Below are 14,137 nucleotides of genomic sequence, written 5' to 3'. Positions count from 1 at the left end.
GCAATAGCAGGTCCCTTGCTTTCTGGCTCAGGAGAGGCAGCCCCCTAATTTGGGAGCTGATTTTCTGGGTGGTGAAGATGAAAAACTGAAGGTTTTTTTTCCTGGCAGTCCTGTTATTTTAGAACTAAGCCCTTCTACTCACGCAGTCAACCTCTAAAACAAGGCCTACAGGACTGGAGAAAAGCACTCGCTTAACATATAGTATTTGACATTGCCCATGGCTAAATATGGGGAACAAGATGTTCTCTGTGGCCATACCAGGCTTCCTTAGTCATATATGCTTTAATCTAAGCCCTGCTACAGGGAGAGATCCCCAGCCCCATCTCCCCTTCTGAGCAGCAACAGCAGGGCGAGCAAAACATGCGCCCGCTGAAGCATGGCCAACGCGACACCAAGGCTTGGCTCTGCACACATCAGCCCAGTCAGGCAGGAGCATGCCCTTGGTGCACTTCATTTTGGAGTTATTTGCTATGGTTAGCATCAAAGACATTTCCTACTCCTGCACGCTGTTCACGTCTCGCTAATTTCATAAATGGTAGTGCATGTCTGATCTCCTTTCTCTGCCTCTCTACAATCATTCCTAAATCCCATGGGAAGCTCAACACTGAACCCAGCCAGCACAGCCTGTGGTGCAGAGCAACCCCTGGCACGGCCAGCTTTAGGAGGAGAGGGTCACCAGCAAGGCTCAGGGACCTTTGTCAAGGGTCTATCTCCCCAAGGGTCAGGATTCCTAGGCACCCAGCTGTGACATGTGAATCCACAGGGATTCAGCCTAACCTACCTGTACTGATGTTGGCACCCAAGTGTCCTGAACTCACAGCTCACCACAGTTCTGCAGAAGAGGCTGGCTACATCATCCCCACTTTGCAGATGGAGAAGGGACCTGCCAGAGGCAGCACAGATTTCCCTGGGTGCAGCAGCAGCATACTTTGGCAAACCAGTTCAATTTCTTAAGCCTGTGGGACCACAGAACCATAGAATCAACTAGGCTGGAAAAGACACCAAGTCCAGCACTAAACCATGTCACTAAGGGCCTCATCTACACACGTACCACCTCCCTCAGCCAAATAAACTTCTCAAGAGAGGAGAACCTAATTTTATATTGTCTTTACAAAACCTTCTGAATATCGCTTGAAACACATACAGCTCGTTGACTCACAGACATGGGTTTGCAAACACAGCTTGATCCGAGTCCACCAAAACTAAGAAGCTCCACTGAATTCAGACTTTGGCTTCACGCAAGGAGGGGTCGAGGCTGTGATGGGCAGAAAGGCTTTCCTTATCCAGTACTGCCCTCTGATGCCAGGCTCAGCAGATACGGGCATGGGGAGAGCTGGATGGGGCTATAACTCTTTGAAAATGCATCCCATAAGAAAAAGTGACTTTTCCCAGCATCTCACAGTTAAAATTAAATAAATAAACACACAAAACCTCATCAAAAGCAGCAGTCTCTCAGCAAGGCAGGCATCAGTAGAGCTGGGCTCAATCACACAGCACGGGAGGGGAAGTCCCTGCGACTGAGAAGCGAATGGGTATCTGCAGCACAGCATAAATTAATACGGCAGCTGCTGCTTTTGCAGGGAAATCAAACCCCAGCCATTCCCTTTCACAAACAGGAACTTCACAGAGGCACTATAGGATATTTCATTACTAAGTATTCCGAATTTTCAACATGAAAAATATTCCCTAGTGTTAGTTACATTATTTGTTTCATAGGGAGGGGATTAACATTCCTGGGGCTCAGGAAAGAGGCACATGCCACTGAAGCAAGCAAATATGATTATTTCTTTGTTTTCACAGGTCCTCGTGCAGGCGACTGCAGGTCTCGGAGATACACTTCAGGCCTGTGTCAAAATATGGCACTCCTTCATTAGCACTTCAAGGGCTCTGAATCTGAGGAAGAAAAGGACTCCAGTCTCAGAGCTAGATTCTTCACCAGTTTACACCATGTAAGTGGGGGGCTACTCACAGTTTATGCTGGCATGGCTGAAAATAGGACCTCTTCCCTTGTATTTCCGTCTTCCATATAAAAACTAAGGAAAAAGAATAGAGAAATAGATTATCATCTCATTTACACCAGTGTAACTCTGGAATAGCAAAACCAGCTCCAGACAGTTGAAATGTCTTGGGGAGCTGACCTGGCCCAGTGGCTTTATTTCTGGAGCTTGGCTCCTCCTCTGAATTTTAGAAGTGATATGTTCATTCTCTGAGGCAAACCTCATTTTCCAGCTCAAACATTTTATGCAGTGTTTTAGGAGGCTGTTTAATACTGCTGCACAGCCTTCGAAGTTAAGTATTATCAATAATGTATTCTTCCACGTAACCTCTTTAACACTCACAATAGAATAAAATAAGAAAACACATCAACAAAAAGGAATTGCCTCTGCTTGCCAATGCTGTGTGAATGTTAAATTCCCCATTTCACAATGCAGCCATCCCTGGAAAACTCTGAGGGCGGATTAACGCTCTTCTGGTACTTCACCGTATCAGAACATGGATTTGCAGACAACAGCTGCAGCAAATTCCCTCGACTGAGAAGAATTACAAGTATTATCACCTAGATCATTAAACCCGGTTCATAGATTGCAGGATGTCTTCAATCAATTCATCTAAGATAACTTGAAGCCAGCTGGACCCCCTCAGTGAGAACTTGACTTAATTGGCCAATAAGTGGCTGGAAAAGGTGGCTGCGATTTGATAAAATTACAGGCTGCAGAAGTGATTACAGTTTGGAGAACCACAGAGGGTAGCCTCCGGGTCAGGCCTTTTGGAGAGGGCTAAGTTAATGTCCACTATTAAGTGCTGCTGTGAAAAATGTGGGCCCACTTGGTGCTCAGATGTAAAGTGTATCCAGGTCATTCCTCAGCTGATGGAGAGAGAGATGGGCGCATTTATCACTGCTCTGGCCTCATTTCTGCCTTGGTAATAGTCGTACACTAACAACTGCTGGCAGTTTCATGGTTTTCTGGGTACCCTTCCTTTTATTGGCATAACTAAAATATTATCTGAGCAAAGCAATCCATCTGCTAAAGAAAAACACTTTCCTTCAATTATGTCCCCCGAGTCTTTTCTTAAGAAAGGTTAAAGCACCAAGAAGTTGAAAAATATACATTTTTATTCTTTCCAATCTACTGCAAATACGCTTGCTTGTTACTCGGTAAGTAGTAGGTCTACATATTTACCATTGCAAAATGTTAGGGAATACGCCTACCTTTAGGAAAAGGGAAAATTCACAGCATCGGATTAGTGTTTAAGTACAAATCATTATCTAACAGCCTATCTTACCCCTCTCAAAAACAGAAAAAGAGGAGATTGCATAAACAATTTAGCTATGATTTTTATGTTTAATAATTAAATAGATTAGGTCATTTGCAGAAAAGCAATGTTTTTCTAAATGGAGCTGCAAAGAAACCATTGCGTTCCCTGATTGTGTTAAACATGGAAAAAACAGAGCTTGATCTTGCTTGTGCTCAGCAGGCAGGGCTCCCATTGACCTTGGCGAGGGGCTACTGCATGCGGGTGCCTCCCAGGCATTAACCCTTTTGTTAAAGCCCACCCCAAGATAGGGCTTGCAATCACTTCTGCACCAATAGAGTGTATCTGCTGTGATTCCATGTTGCTGAGGCTGCATATTTTTCATGGATTGGATAATTTTCATGGGTTTTGTTTTGTTATTTTTAAATCCCTACCTTTTACAGAGCTAGCTCCAAGACTCTCATATCTGATGCAGATATTCAGAAGTAGCTTGGGCTCATTCTAAGCACTTTTTTGCTGATAGCTAAGTTGTCGTAATAGTAAATGGTGGAACACGTAACCAAAAGCCTAGGGGTTACATAGTCCGCTAGGTGCACACAAAACACATATGAATGAAGTGTGGAAGGACAATTTACATGTTTTACCATCAAAACAAGGGATGGGGTGCTGACAAGATGATTTTAGGCTACAGGTATTAGGTCAGAATTCGACTTCAAAATAAGGTACAAAATGTGTACTTTCTTAAAATGTTTTCCTTTTGTATGTTGGAACAACTGCCAGAACCCAGTTTTGTTTCACTTATAGACTGAAAGTAGGTTGCCATTTTGTTGCTGGATATCCTACCATATAACAGAACATATATTTCTTCCCAAATAACAGCGACTCCCATCCCACCCAGGCACAAAACGCAGTCACCCAAGGCACACAATGAGGTAGGCTCTGTGAACAACCAGCCTGCAGTTTTTGAATGGAACATCTATTCATGGGGGCTCTTTTAAGAAAAAAGGTGGTGGGTTTAGTTTTTTTCCTTCTGTGGGGAGAGGATGCCCTTTTCCAAATGTTTCTGGTGAAAGCAAATCCATTTTGGTCATGTAACATTTGCCCTTAGTTTTGAAAATATAGGGTAGAGAGTGAGAAAGAAACTGAAAAGGGTCAAAAAAAGCAAGATGTCTCCAGATTGTCAATACGACCATGCAGCAGTCCTTCCATCCCTACTCCGATTTTTGTTGTGTCCCCCTGCCAAATTTTGTGGAATAGACTTGATTTTAGCCTGCAGCTCTCTAGAACTTGTGACCCTGCCCTGTCCATGGGAAAGCACCACTTGGTGGGACCAAGCTACGTGGCTGGGATGGGGACCAGCCCCAGCTTCTCCTGTTCTCTGGGATAACATTTCCCCAGAATTAGTTGTCTTTTGCCCTGCCTCTGTAGATGTGCCTATTGCCTTCTGCATTCAGGGCATTCATCCCAAACCTCTGCATGAAAACACGGTGCCCATCACAGGCACAGAGAGATCATGGATGTTTCACTCCCCGGTTCTGCCAAGCATTTCCCCACTTTGCTCTTTAGTGTTGCTTTGCTGGCTAAACCCTATTTAGAAAAGACCTTTCTAGGAAAATTCCAGCATCTTGAGCATTGCCCTCCTCACTTGGCAGAAAGATGCTACCTGCCAAGATTTACCATTCCATGCAAGAGGGATGCCCAGGGAGCTGCTTGTCCTCTGCTCCTAGCTCTGCAAGTGTGGCACTGCATAACCAGGGTCAAATTGGAGCTGTGTGGCTTCATTGCCACCATGACCTTGGATGCGACAGCTCCATCCACCAGCCTGTGACCAACTAGGTCTGCCACCTACCATGGGAGGAAAAGAGAAGTTAATTGAGTTGTACACAATTTAATCACATTAACATCCCTAGTGCTGCCACTTCCCATGTCCCCACGAGCTTGTGCCACATTTGCGGTTACTAGTGCTCTGGTACACCCCAGGGCACCCAATTTCAGACACACAACAAACTGTCATTTACAAATTTAGAAGTCTATTTCTAAAGCAAACTAAGCAAACAATGGTACTCTCTCTGCCTGTCACAAAGATCATTAAAGGAACAGTTGCTGGTGGGGATTTCAGTGGCAAACAGGCCAGGCTTGGCAGGGCATGACCTTTGCTCCAGCTCACTGCTTTCATGATGAACTGAAGTGACGGCCCTCAATAGCCCATCATGCCACCAGCCTTTTGTCAGGATGCTCCAACCAGTGGATCAACATGGGCTGATCCAGCAGTCCCCAGAAGAGAGCTTTCTGCCTTTGAAGGCAAAAGTCCTCCTAGGTCAGTCCTGCATTCAGGAGGAGAGGGGGAAGCCATCACCCACCACTTCTGCACAGCCTTGTGATCACCTTGGTCTTTCCTCCTCATGGGAAAACTGGAGCTCTGGCATCCTTGCTGTGCTCACTGCCGCAGCTCTGGCATCACGCTGTGGGCACTGCAGAATTCCACATTTTCCTGGCCCCCAGATCCACTTGATTGCCTGAGAATGGCAGCCTCATTCTGAAGAGTGAGCGTTTTCCTTGTCCTTGTGGTCATGGGCAAAAACTCAAGGGTCAGCACTAGAAAAAGAACATAAGCCTATTTCAGACTTACTTACATTAACATTAAGATCTTTAAGACCATCTCACTTCTCTGCTCCAGACTTTCAGTAATTAAGGACTGCAAAGATGACTTTCCATTGCCTACTGCTATGGTACTCACCTGCTTCTACTCAGGCTCATCTGCACGGTGCTGTGGGTGCCCCCATTTTGGGTGCCTCCACAGTGCAGTGCAGAGCTGCTGGAAGCCAGAGCAGCAGGACTGGGGCTACTTCATCCACCCAGCCCAGTATTTTCCATTTGGCTACAACAATCACTGCAGTGTAGGGTACAGTGGAGAAGAACGGCTGCTAAGATCCCTGTTTTAAGCTAGAGAACAGGGAATTGGAACAGGAAGATGCTATGGCTGAGCTATAGGCAAGATACTATTTAGTGTACCCTGTAGATAAGGACCAGAGCTACACAGTTTGCTCAACAAATGGAAAAGTCTGGGTCCATTTTGGCATGTTCTAAATACATTGGAACTCCATCAGCATCTTTTTTGTGGGGGTCCATTATTATTAATTATCATTAAACACAGAAGTAACTCAGATAACCTTTCCTTCCTTTTGTCTTTCAGGACCATGAAGATGGTATAGAGAGGAGCCTATTTGTACATGGAGGAGAAAAGTCTATTTCTGTTTACTTTGAAAAAGCTTAGCATTGACTTCCATTTATCTTCCAATAAGTCCTTGTCCAATGTGGCTGGGAACATAATCTGTTCCAGGGCAAGGGGTTCTTAATGAGAGAGCTGAAATCCCTCTTCCTTTTTTTTACTCCATTCATTAAAAAGGTAAAGAGGGAGGAAAAACCCAGAAGAGAGTTAGAAAATGGCATGAAAGCATATTATCAGTAAACTGTTTCCACTGTGTTTGTGGCTGTTCTTAATGTTTTATGAATATGCTCAGAAATTTGCTCAGGCATTTTTCCTTGGGCACTCCAGTTAATTACTGATTCAGAGAGCTTCTACTCTGTTCCTTGCAAAATGTGTTGTGCATTAATTCTGATTATGTACAAAAACCCACCTGCAAGGAAAAACTCTGCATCAGTAATGCTGATAAAATGAGCAGCTCTCCTGGGGCTTTGCTGAGAAATAGGATACTGGACAGAATTAAAATCTTGTAGCTAAGGCTATTCATAATGTCATTAACATAAAGGCAATTAAATGAGTTTTTAACCTACAACCCTTTATTGTTATTAATGAACATTAGAAAAACACAGGAGATAAAATCAGTAATTACCTCTGCACCAAGCTATGCAATAATGTGTTTAAATATAAAAACAAAACAAATGATTATTGTTAGTATTTTTCAGTAGCAGAAGCCCCAAGGAGCAGCTCAGTCACATTTAATCACATGGTACTACACCAAGAGGGTTAATTAAACGAGGGCTTTACCTTCAGCATGCTTGGTTATTCTGTTTAATATGGCATCAACAAACAGAAACACCAATCTGCAGATTATTCCAGGCGGTGCCTTTACCTTCAGGTGAACCACCTCTACAATAACCAAGTGGGGATTCTTTCCCTCCAGGACAAGGAGGTACAGTCCCGTAATCAAGTTTCTATTGTCACGTGCTTTCAAAACCAATTTCAGAAACAACTGTATAAACCCTGGCTCACAGCCTAAGCTTGTCATTCTGTAAAAGAAAGAATCTGGGAATTAGAAAGGGCTGGATATTTTACAGAAGATGGTTTAACTGTGATTGCAGCACTGCAGCACAGTGAAAGAGCCTCCAGTTCCATTTTTAATGCTAACTATTGTATCCTCTAAGCAGTCATGAATTACCGAGTATCTTCTAAAGGGGAAATACATTAAAGCTCAGTGAAATAGCCTACAACTAGATTTGAAGTTATTAATTCAATTAAAGTTTTATGATTTGAATCTCCAGAACGGCTTTAGCATCTATCTCTTTAAATAGTTTCTTTAATGTATTTACATTGTTTTGGGGGTTCAGAAAGCTATTTTCCTGGGCAATATGTAGCTTAATAGATGACAGTTACTACATTTTATCTTCCATCTCAGTAGGCAAAGCTCTCCTAAGGAAGATGTCCCTTAACATGTCCAGATACAGCTCACAGAAGGGAGGAGCTGAAGCCACCTAAAGGCTGTGCAGGGTCCAGTACTGGCATCAACATCATGAAGCATAAGATGCTCTCTTTCTATTTGTGAAGTCTGCCTAGTGAGATAGCCGAGAAAGAATTAAGACTAGACAACTATGTAAAGGATGGGCAATTAATAGCACAGTTTATGACAGCAGATACTGTCAGTCAAACCAGCTGCTTCCTTTGGCAGGCATGCAGCAAGGAAAAAGATAACCTGACCACTCAGACATCTAAAAGAGCTTGCAAAATGCTCCTTGTTATACCTGAAACCAAACGTTTTGTGAATGCAAGTATCTACAGTTCATCCTTACACAGCAATCTCTGGCAAAAGCTGAGAGCTGGATCTCACAAGAGGCAAAATCACCTATTCAGCCTAGACAGGACTCAAGACTAAGGAAGAAGCTAGGTGCACCAAGAAGGCAGGAGCAGAGGGAAAAAGCTGCTCTGTGATGTAAAGCGATTGGAATGGGTGCTAACACACCCACAGGTATTCTGGCATTGCTGTTCAGCTGCTCCCAAGACCTTTTTAAACAAATACAGCCTTCTCTACCACCATCTGCATTGCCAGTGATGCATGGGATCACTGGCACTGACATGCTGTGCTGTTAAACAGCAAGTCATGAACAACTGTGGTATTATAACCAACAATTCCTTCAGATAACTTAACAGCTCTAAATACCTGAAAGGTTTTTCCCTACAGATTGCTCTTACTTCTGCTCTAGAAACTGATTTCACTTGCTTGTGTAAGCCTGCTATTCACTGGTGTAATGAGAAAAGGCCCAGGCTATTCAAGTGCTCTGTAGATGCAGAAATGATGTGCATCCTAACCAGCTTCTCCAAGTAAAATAAGTATAGGTGGTTTAGTTTCTTTTGAACTGGAGATGTTGCAGGAAGCCATTAAGCTGGGTGAGCTGTGGTAGAGGTGAGATGGTCCCCAGCGCTCTGTGTGTGAACCTGCAGCCCTGGCAGCAATGCACGGTGGTGCCAGAGAGAAGCACAGCATGACTTCTGTCCTCAAGGCACCATGTAGGTAACGCTGCAAACATGCAGCCCCATGTCTTACATGTCCCATCACTTTGCAGCCTGCAAGAGTACAAGCAACGGCCACCATGATGGAGCTCTTCTCTTTCTACCCAGGCAGCTGCCTTTGGGTGGCCTCTGCTTTAAACTTCACTTTGAGTTTTTCTGGGAAGAACAGAGGCACACAGCTAAGCTCACACTGTGTGCTGGCTTTTGGGCATCCTTTTCTAGACTTTTAATTTTAGTTCATGACCTACCGCTAAACCTTACCTTCTTCCCTTTACCAAGGCAAAAAGCACAATGATCTTTCTATAACATGACCAAGTAGAAGCTTGTTTTCATTGAAAGCTGTTTCGGACTGGGCTACCTTGCCCCAGCCCCATGGCTCTGTGTGCCATTGTGCTGGGAGGAGGCAGTAATGTTCTGCACACACAAGTGTAGCACACAGCAGACGAGCAGAACTACCACCCTTCACTTGTATCTCAAGCCAAACAAGCTAACCCAAAACACAGTGTCAAGGGAAATTTGGTGAGGACAGGAATGATTCCCATTAGAAGAAAAAAGTCATTACACATACCTGGGGTGAATTTAAAATTGCTGCAACCACTCATTGTTCTGGACAGCTTCATCCAAGACAGCCATGCAACACAGCAGTGATCCCAAAAAGCAGTGAATGCCCAGGGAGGAGATGAGCATCAAGAAGTGTCCCACAGTTTCTGACATCAGCAACACCCAGGTCAGTACAAGCATTCCTACTGTGCTCAGCTGAAACCCATGAACCTGGGAATAACCCAGTCCCAGTGGGGATCAGCTCACTGGAACCATCCATTGAGGCATCTGGTCACAGCCGCCACAGTGAGGGGAGCACACAAGAAATCAGCCTGTTCTAGCGTGACAAATCCTAACTTCTTTATGAGCTTAAGCATGAAAGAACTACCAAGTCTATATTTTATTTATACTATTTTAGTGGATAAATGACACTCTTGTTCCTGGGTTTTTTTTCCTTGCCAGCTATCAAGTGTTTACAGTGACAACAGCCTGTTGTCTGCCATTCAGAGGCCTGGCACCTGTCTGGATAATAGCATGACTCAATATTCCTAAAGTACTAGATTTCTGTAAGAGAAGAAAAATCAATAACTGTGACAAGCGCTATCCATTAGAGCCCGAGAGCAGAGAGAGCAAACGATTACACAGTGTCATTTGTCCAATATAATGAGACTGTAAATGAAAACTCTTACAATTGAGCTTTGGGTGATAAAACATCCTTTCAAGAACAATATGACCATGGATGAGATCTACTCGACTTCCAAGGGCCAAGATGGTCAACACTAGCTGAAGCTCATGGGTCCTGCACTGCCAGATGATGGTGCCCCTTGAGATCAATAGATCCCATGCACGCAGAACAGAGCAACAACAGCCATCAGCATCAGCTCCCTGTCCCAGGGCAAAGGCAAAAACGTCTTTTTTTCCATACACAGCTCTCTTTTTCTTTCTTCAGGCTTCCCACATCAGAGCAATACATGCATACAAAACACAGTATATATACACCCAAATCTCTATTTCAATATCTAGAGTATATGCTTATACTCTACATAACAATATTTCTAAACATTCAGTGAATACGGACAGTGGGAAGAAATGAAATGTGGCTGGTTTCAGGAGCATGGCCATCCTTCGCTCTCCCGCTCCCTTCCCACCCCCGGTCTCCTTCATTGTTCGGCTTCATGGCCTTGTGCCACTTGGGCTGATGTTTCCCTTCTAAATGGCATTTCAGCTTTGGCCTCTCTCAGTGCCCAGCACCCTCTCCCAGATTAGCTCCTGGGTGCCATATGGTACAAATGGGCTGCTGCACGCACGCACAGTCAGCGCTTAAGAACCTGCCAAGCTGCTGCCTCCACTGGCAGCCTGCCTGGTGGCTCCGTGGGCTGCGAAGGGAGCACCACGCTGCCTGGAAGTAATTGAGATGGGGCTCTGCCAGGTTGCTCACACACAGCAGCCCTGTGAGCTATGCTCCCCTTTCCCCTCCTCTCCTGCATGGCACGGTCAGGCATTCCCGCACACGCACCCCCTTTGTGACTGTGCTGCTTCCCAAACTGCCTTCCTTAGGGAAAGGATCACAGAATCAGCCAGGGTGGAAAAGACCTTTAAGATCATCAAGTCCAACCATTACCCCAACACTGTGAAGGCCACCACTAAACCATGTCACTGAAGGCCTCATTTACACAGTGTGTGGACACTTCCAGGGATGGTGACTCCAGCACTGCCCTGGGCAGCCTGTTCCAATGCCTGAGCACCCTCTGGGGAAGGAATTGCTCCTCAGCTCCATCTAAACCTCCCCTCGTGCAGCTTGAGGCCATTTCCTCCTGTCCTGTTGCTTGCTACTTGGGAGAAGAGACCAAACCCACCTCACTACCTTCTTTCAAACAGTTGTAGAGAGCGATAAGGTCCCCCCTGAGCCTTCTCTTCTCCAGACTGACCCCCCCACCCAGTTCCCTCAGCCCTTTCTCATCACACTTGCTCAATGTCTCAACCGTTTCTCACTTCATTCAGGGTACATGCCAAGGAGAGCTCACAGGTCCCTGGGCTGCTCCCTGCACAGTATCACAGGGAGCCATTTCCACAAAGACACTCCAGTGCAAGGATGGCTCCTGACCATGATGAGGAGGAAAGGCAGGGCAGCAGGACCACTGGGAAATCATTGAGGTTTCTCACTTTACCACAGGGGTCCTTTCCTAAAGCATACGTGTTCCTCCTCTCACAGTGGAAGGTGCACACCTTTAGCTGGTTGCAGGAAGGTTGATAAGCTCAAGAGCATCACCTCTGGAGACTTGGCCTGGAGAAAATGAAGAGAAACTGCAGGAAGTTTGTAGAAGTTTGGCTGTTGGTTTTAAAGGAGCCAAAAATCACATGAAAACAGCTGCAGCAGCTGACCTCTTCAAGTATCTGTCAGACAACACAGCCCTTCTTCTCCTTTTCTCCCACCCTCTTACAGCCTGATCAAGTCTCTGCTTTCCCTCATCCCACTACAGTTCTGATTCCACTTTCTCTTCTACCAGTCTGGTAGAGTCCACTCCTGGTCCCAGGTTCTGTTGCTAGTGCTGTGAAATTGTTTTCATCCAGTGCCGTTTCATGAGAGATACAGACTAGGTCCCTGGTCTGCCTAAATGCTTCCTCCAATGAACATGCTCTACCATCCCTTCCCCGTGCCAGGAGCCACATTTCCCACATGGAAAACTTGTCGTTGGAGAGAGGTGATGTTTTCCAAACCACCTCCTCAAAAGCCACTCCCTGGGGCTTCCTGTGAAGTGAGGTGCATCAAACATCTGATAACATAGGGTCAGGCACCAGCTTCACTTATGGTTGAAGATGAGGGGGGAAATTACAACTTCTCTGTCACTTGGTGTTGGGGAAATAGGTCAATAGCTTCTAATATGATGTTGCTCCTTAAAAGACACCATTTTGTATATTGGTAGCTTGCCAGCTCCAGATAACCTCCAGTAGAGCTTCAGATTTGCAGTAGCCTTCATTCTTCATAGGTTGGACTTCAAAGCTGTAACATTACCTATATGTATTTGTGCATTATTTAGGTGTTGTTAGACTAAACTTTGCCCTTCAGACACAGTGGGGAGTGGGTAGAAGAAAGGCAATGCTAGAATAAAAAGTATGAAAGGAAACTCAGGTTGAAAACCCCTCTGACAGAGGCTGGTGGCTACACCGGTAGTTCCTGTGCAGCGGTGAAGACAGCAGCAGTTCTGATGTATTCTGGTGATGTATTTGTAAGATGTTCCTACACAAAACTTCAGATGAAACAGTCTCTTTATAAGCTTTTGATAGGAAGGAGAGAAGAGGGTTTGCCATTACCTCTGTTTGTGAAATGAAAGAGATACTGAGCCTTGGTGTTCCTGGATGGAGCAACTGATCATCGCAATGACAGCCAAACTAGCTTTGCTTGTTTGTTGTTTACCTTACGCTAAGGGGAAGGAACTTCTTTGCTGTCATTGTATTGTGTGATGTGATAAAACACAATCCATGCCCAATGCATGCAGGAATTTCAAGCCGGCACTATTTATTACCCATGCATATACAGCACGTTTGCTGCTTTGCTGTCAGTGTTGCTTGCAGTGCTTTAGTGGAAATAAAAGGGCATTGTATCTAGAGTGTGCCACAATAAGCTTTGACAACATGGATGTTGCAAAAATGGCTGTAAAAAGGTTTGCTAATGTACCACATGCACATGGGTGAGAAGGAAGGCTCTACCATGAATACTTGGAAAGGAACCCCTATAAGTGACATTTGTAACTCTTGCTAGTAAGGGCAGTACTCATATGTCCAGGTCCTGCCTTGGGCATTCCCATGTTGACAGAGAGGAGCAGTAGCTCCCAGGAAGCCTCACTGCCTGCAGAGGTGTCTGGAGTGCATTTGGGGTGGAAATTGGCCAGACTGAAACACTTCAGAAGCCATCAGTTCTACCATTAATCCTACCAGGTTCCTAGGGTCTGTTATAGACAGTGCAACACAAGATCCTACATTTTCCTCAAATAATCCAAGAAATAAACACCATGCAACTACTGGACCAGTCACACACATGGGGCTCTGGAGAACAGCAGTGCTCTTCTGGAGAAGCCAGAGCATTGCTCTCTCCTTAGAAGTGCATAGCTAAGCCATTCATACCATATTTCTAAGAAATAAGACCTATGCTGCTTGTAGGACATGGTGGCTCTCCCAGTGCCCCTTCCAGACACCCAAAGCAAAATCAGTATTTGGAAATGCAGTTGATAAGGGAGTTTATGTTTAGCTTATATCATTAAACAAGTTCTCCTACACAGACTCTGCCGGGACATGGTATGTTTCATGTGGCAAGTGGTCAGTCACCTCCCCATCTCCCAGGCTTCAGCCTTCCCCATGAACCCACTTTCCTGTCCCCATAAGCATACAGGTCACATCAAACAACAAAAGCAATTCCCACCTCCCATGCATGTGCAATGCCAGCTCTCATGTATCTCCAGCTACAAGAAGATCTCTTCACACAGACTCACAGAAAGAACAAAATCAAATCTCAAAGACAGATTAAAAACAGCTTAGGAAGAGTGAGTTCCTGTGCAGAAAGACAGGCACCTTCTCCTTTGCAAAGGGTAGGCTTCCTTA

General features: G+C 45.0%; 1 long non-coding RNA gene across 1 annotated transcript; it reads right to left on the bottom strand.

Annotated features, from left to right (window-relative positions):
• Positions 1–4,810: 4,810 nt before the first annotated feature.
• On the bottom strand, positions 4,811–11,818 carry LOC133275407 (uncharacterized). The gene is made up of 3 exons (XR_009745498.1): positions 11,705–11,818; positions 7,265–7,506; positions 4,811–5,850 (listed from the first exon to the last, which is right to left on the bottom strand). It is a non-coding gene; the product is annotated as an uncharacterized LOC133275407 (long non-coding RNA).
• Between the last annotated feature and the right edge of the window lie 2,319 nt (positions 11,819–14,137).

The sequence above is a fragment of the Pezoporus flaviventris genome, unplaced genomic scaffold (assembly GCF_033815535.1).
Source record: "Pezoporus flaviventris isolate CSIRO_AGI_PZ_B2104156 unplaced genomic scaffold, CSIRO_AGI_Pfla_v1 ptg000040l, whole genome shotgun sequence".
Lineage (NCBI taxonomy): Eukaryota > Metazoa > Chordata > Aves > Psittaciformes > Psittacidae > Pezoporus > Pezoporus flaviventris.
This window is presented reverse-complemented; position numbering and strand designations above follow the sequence as displayed.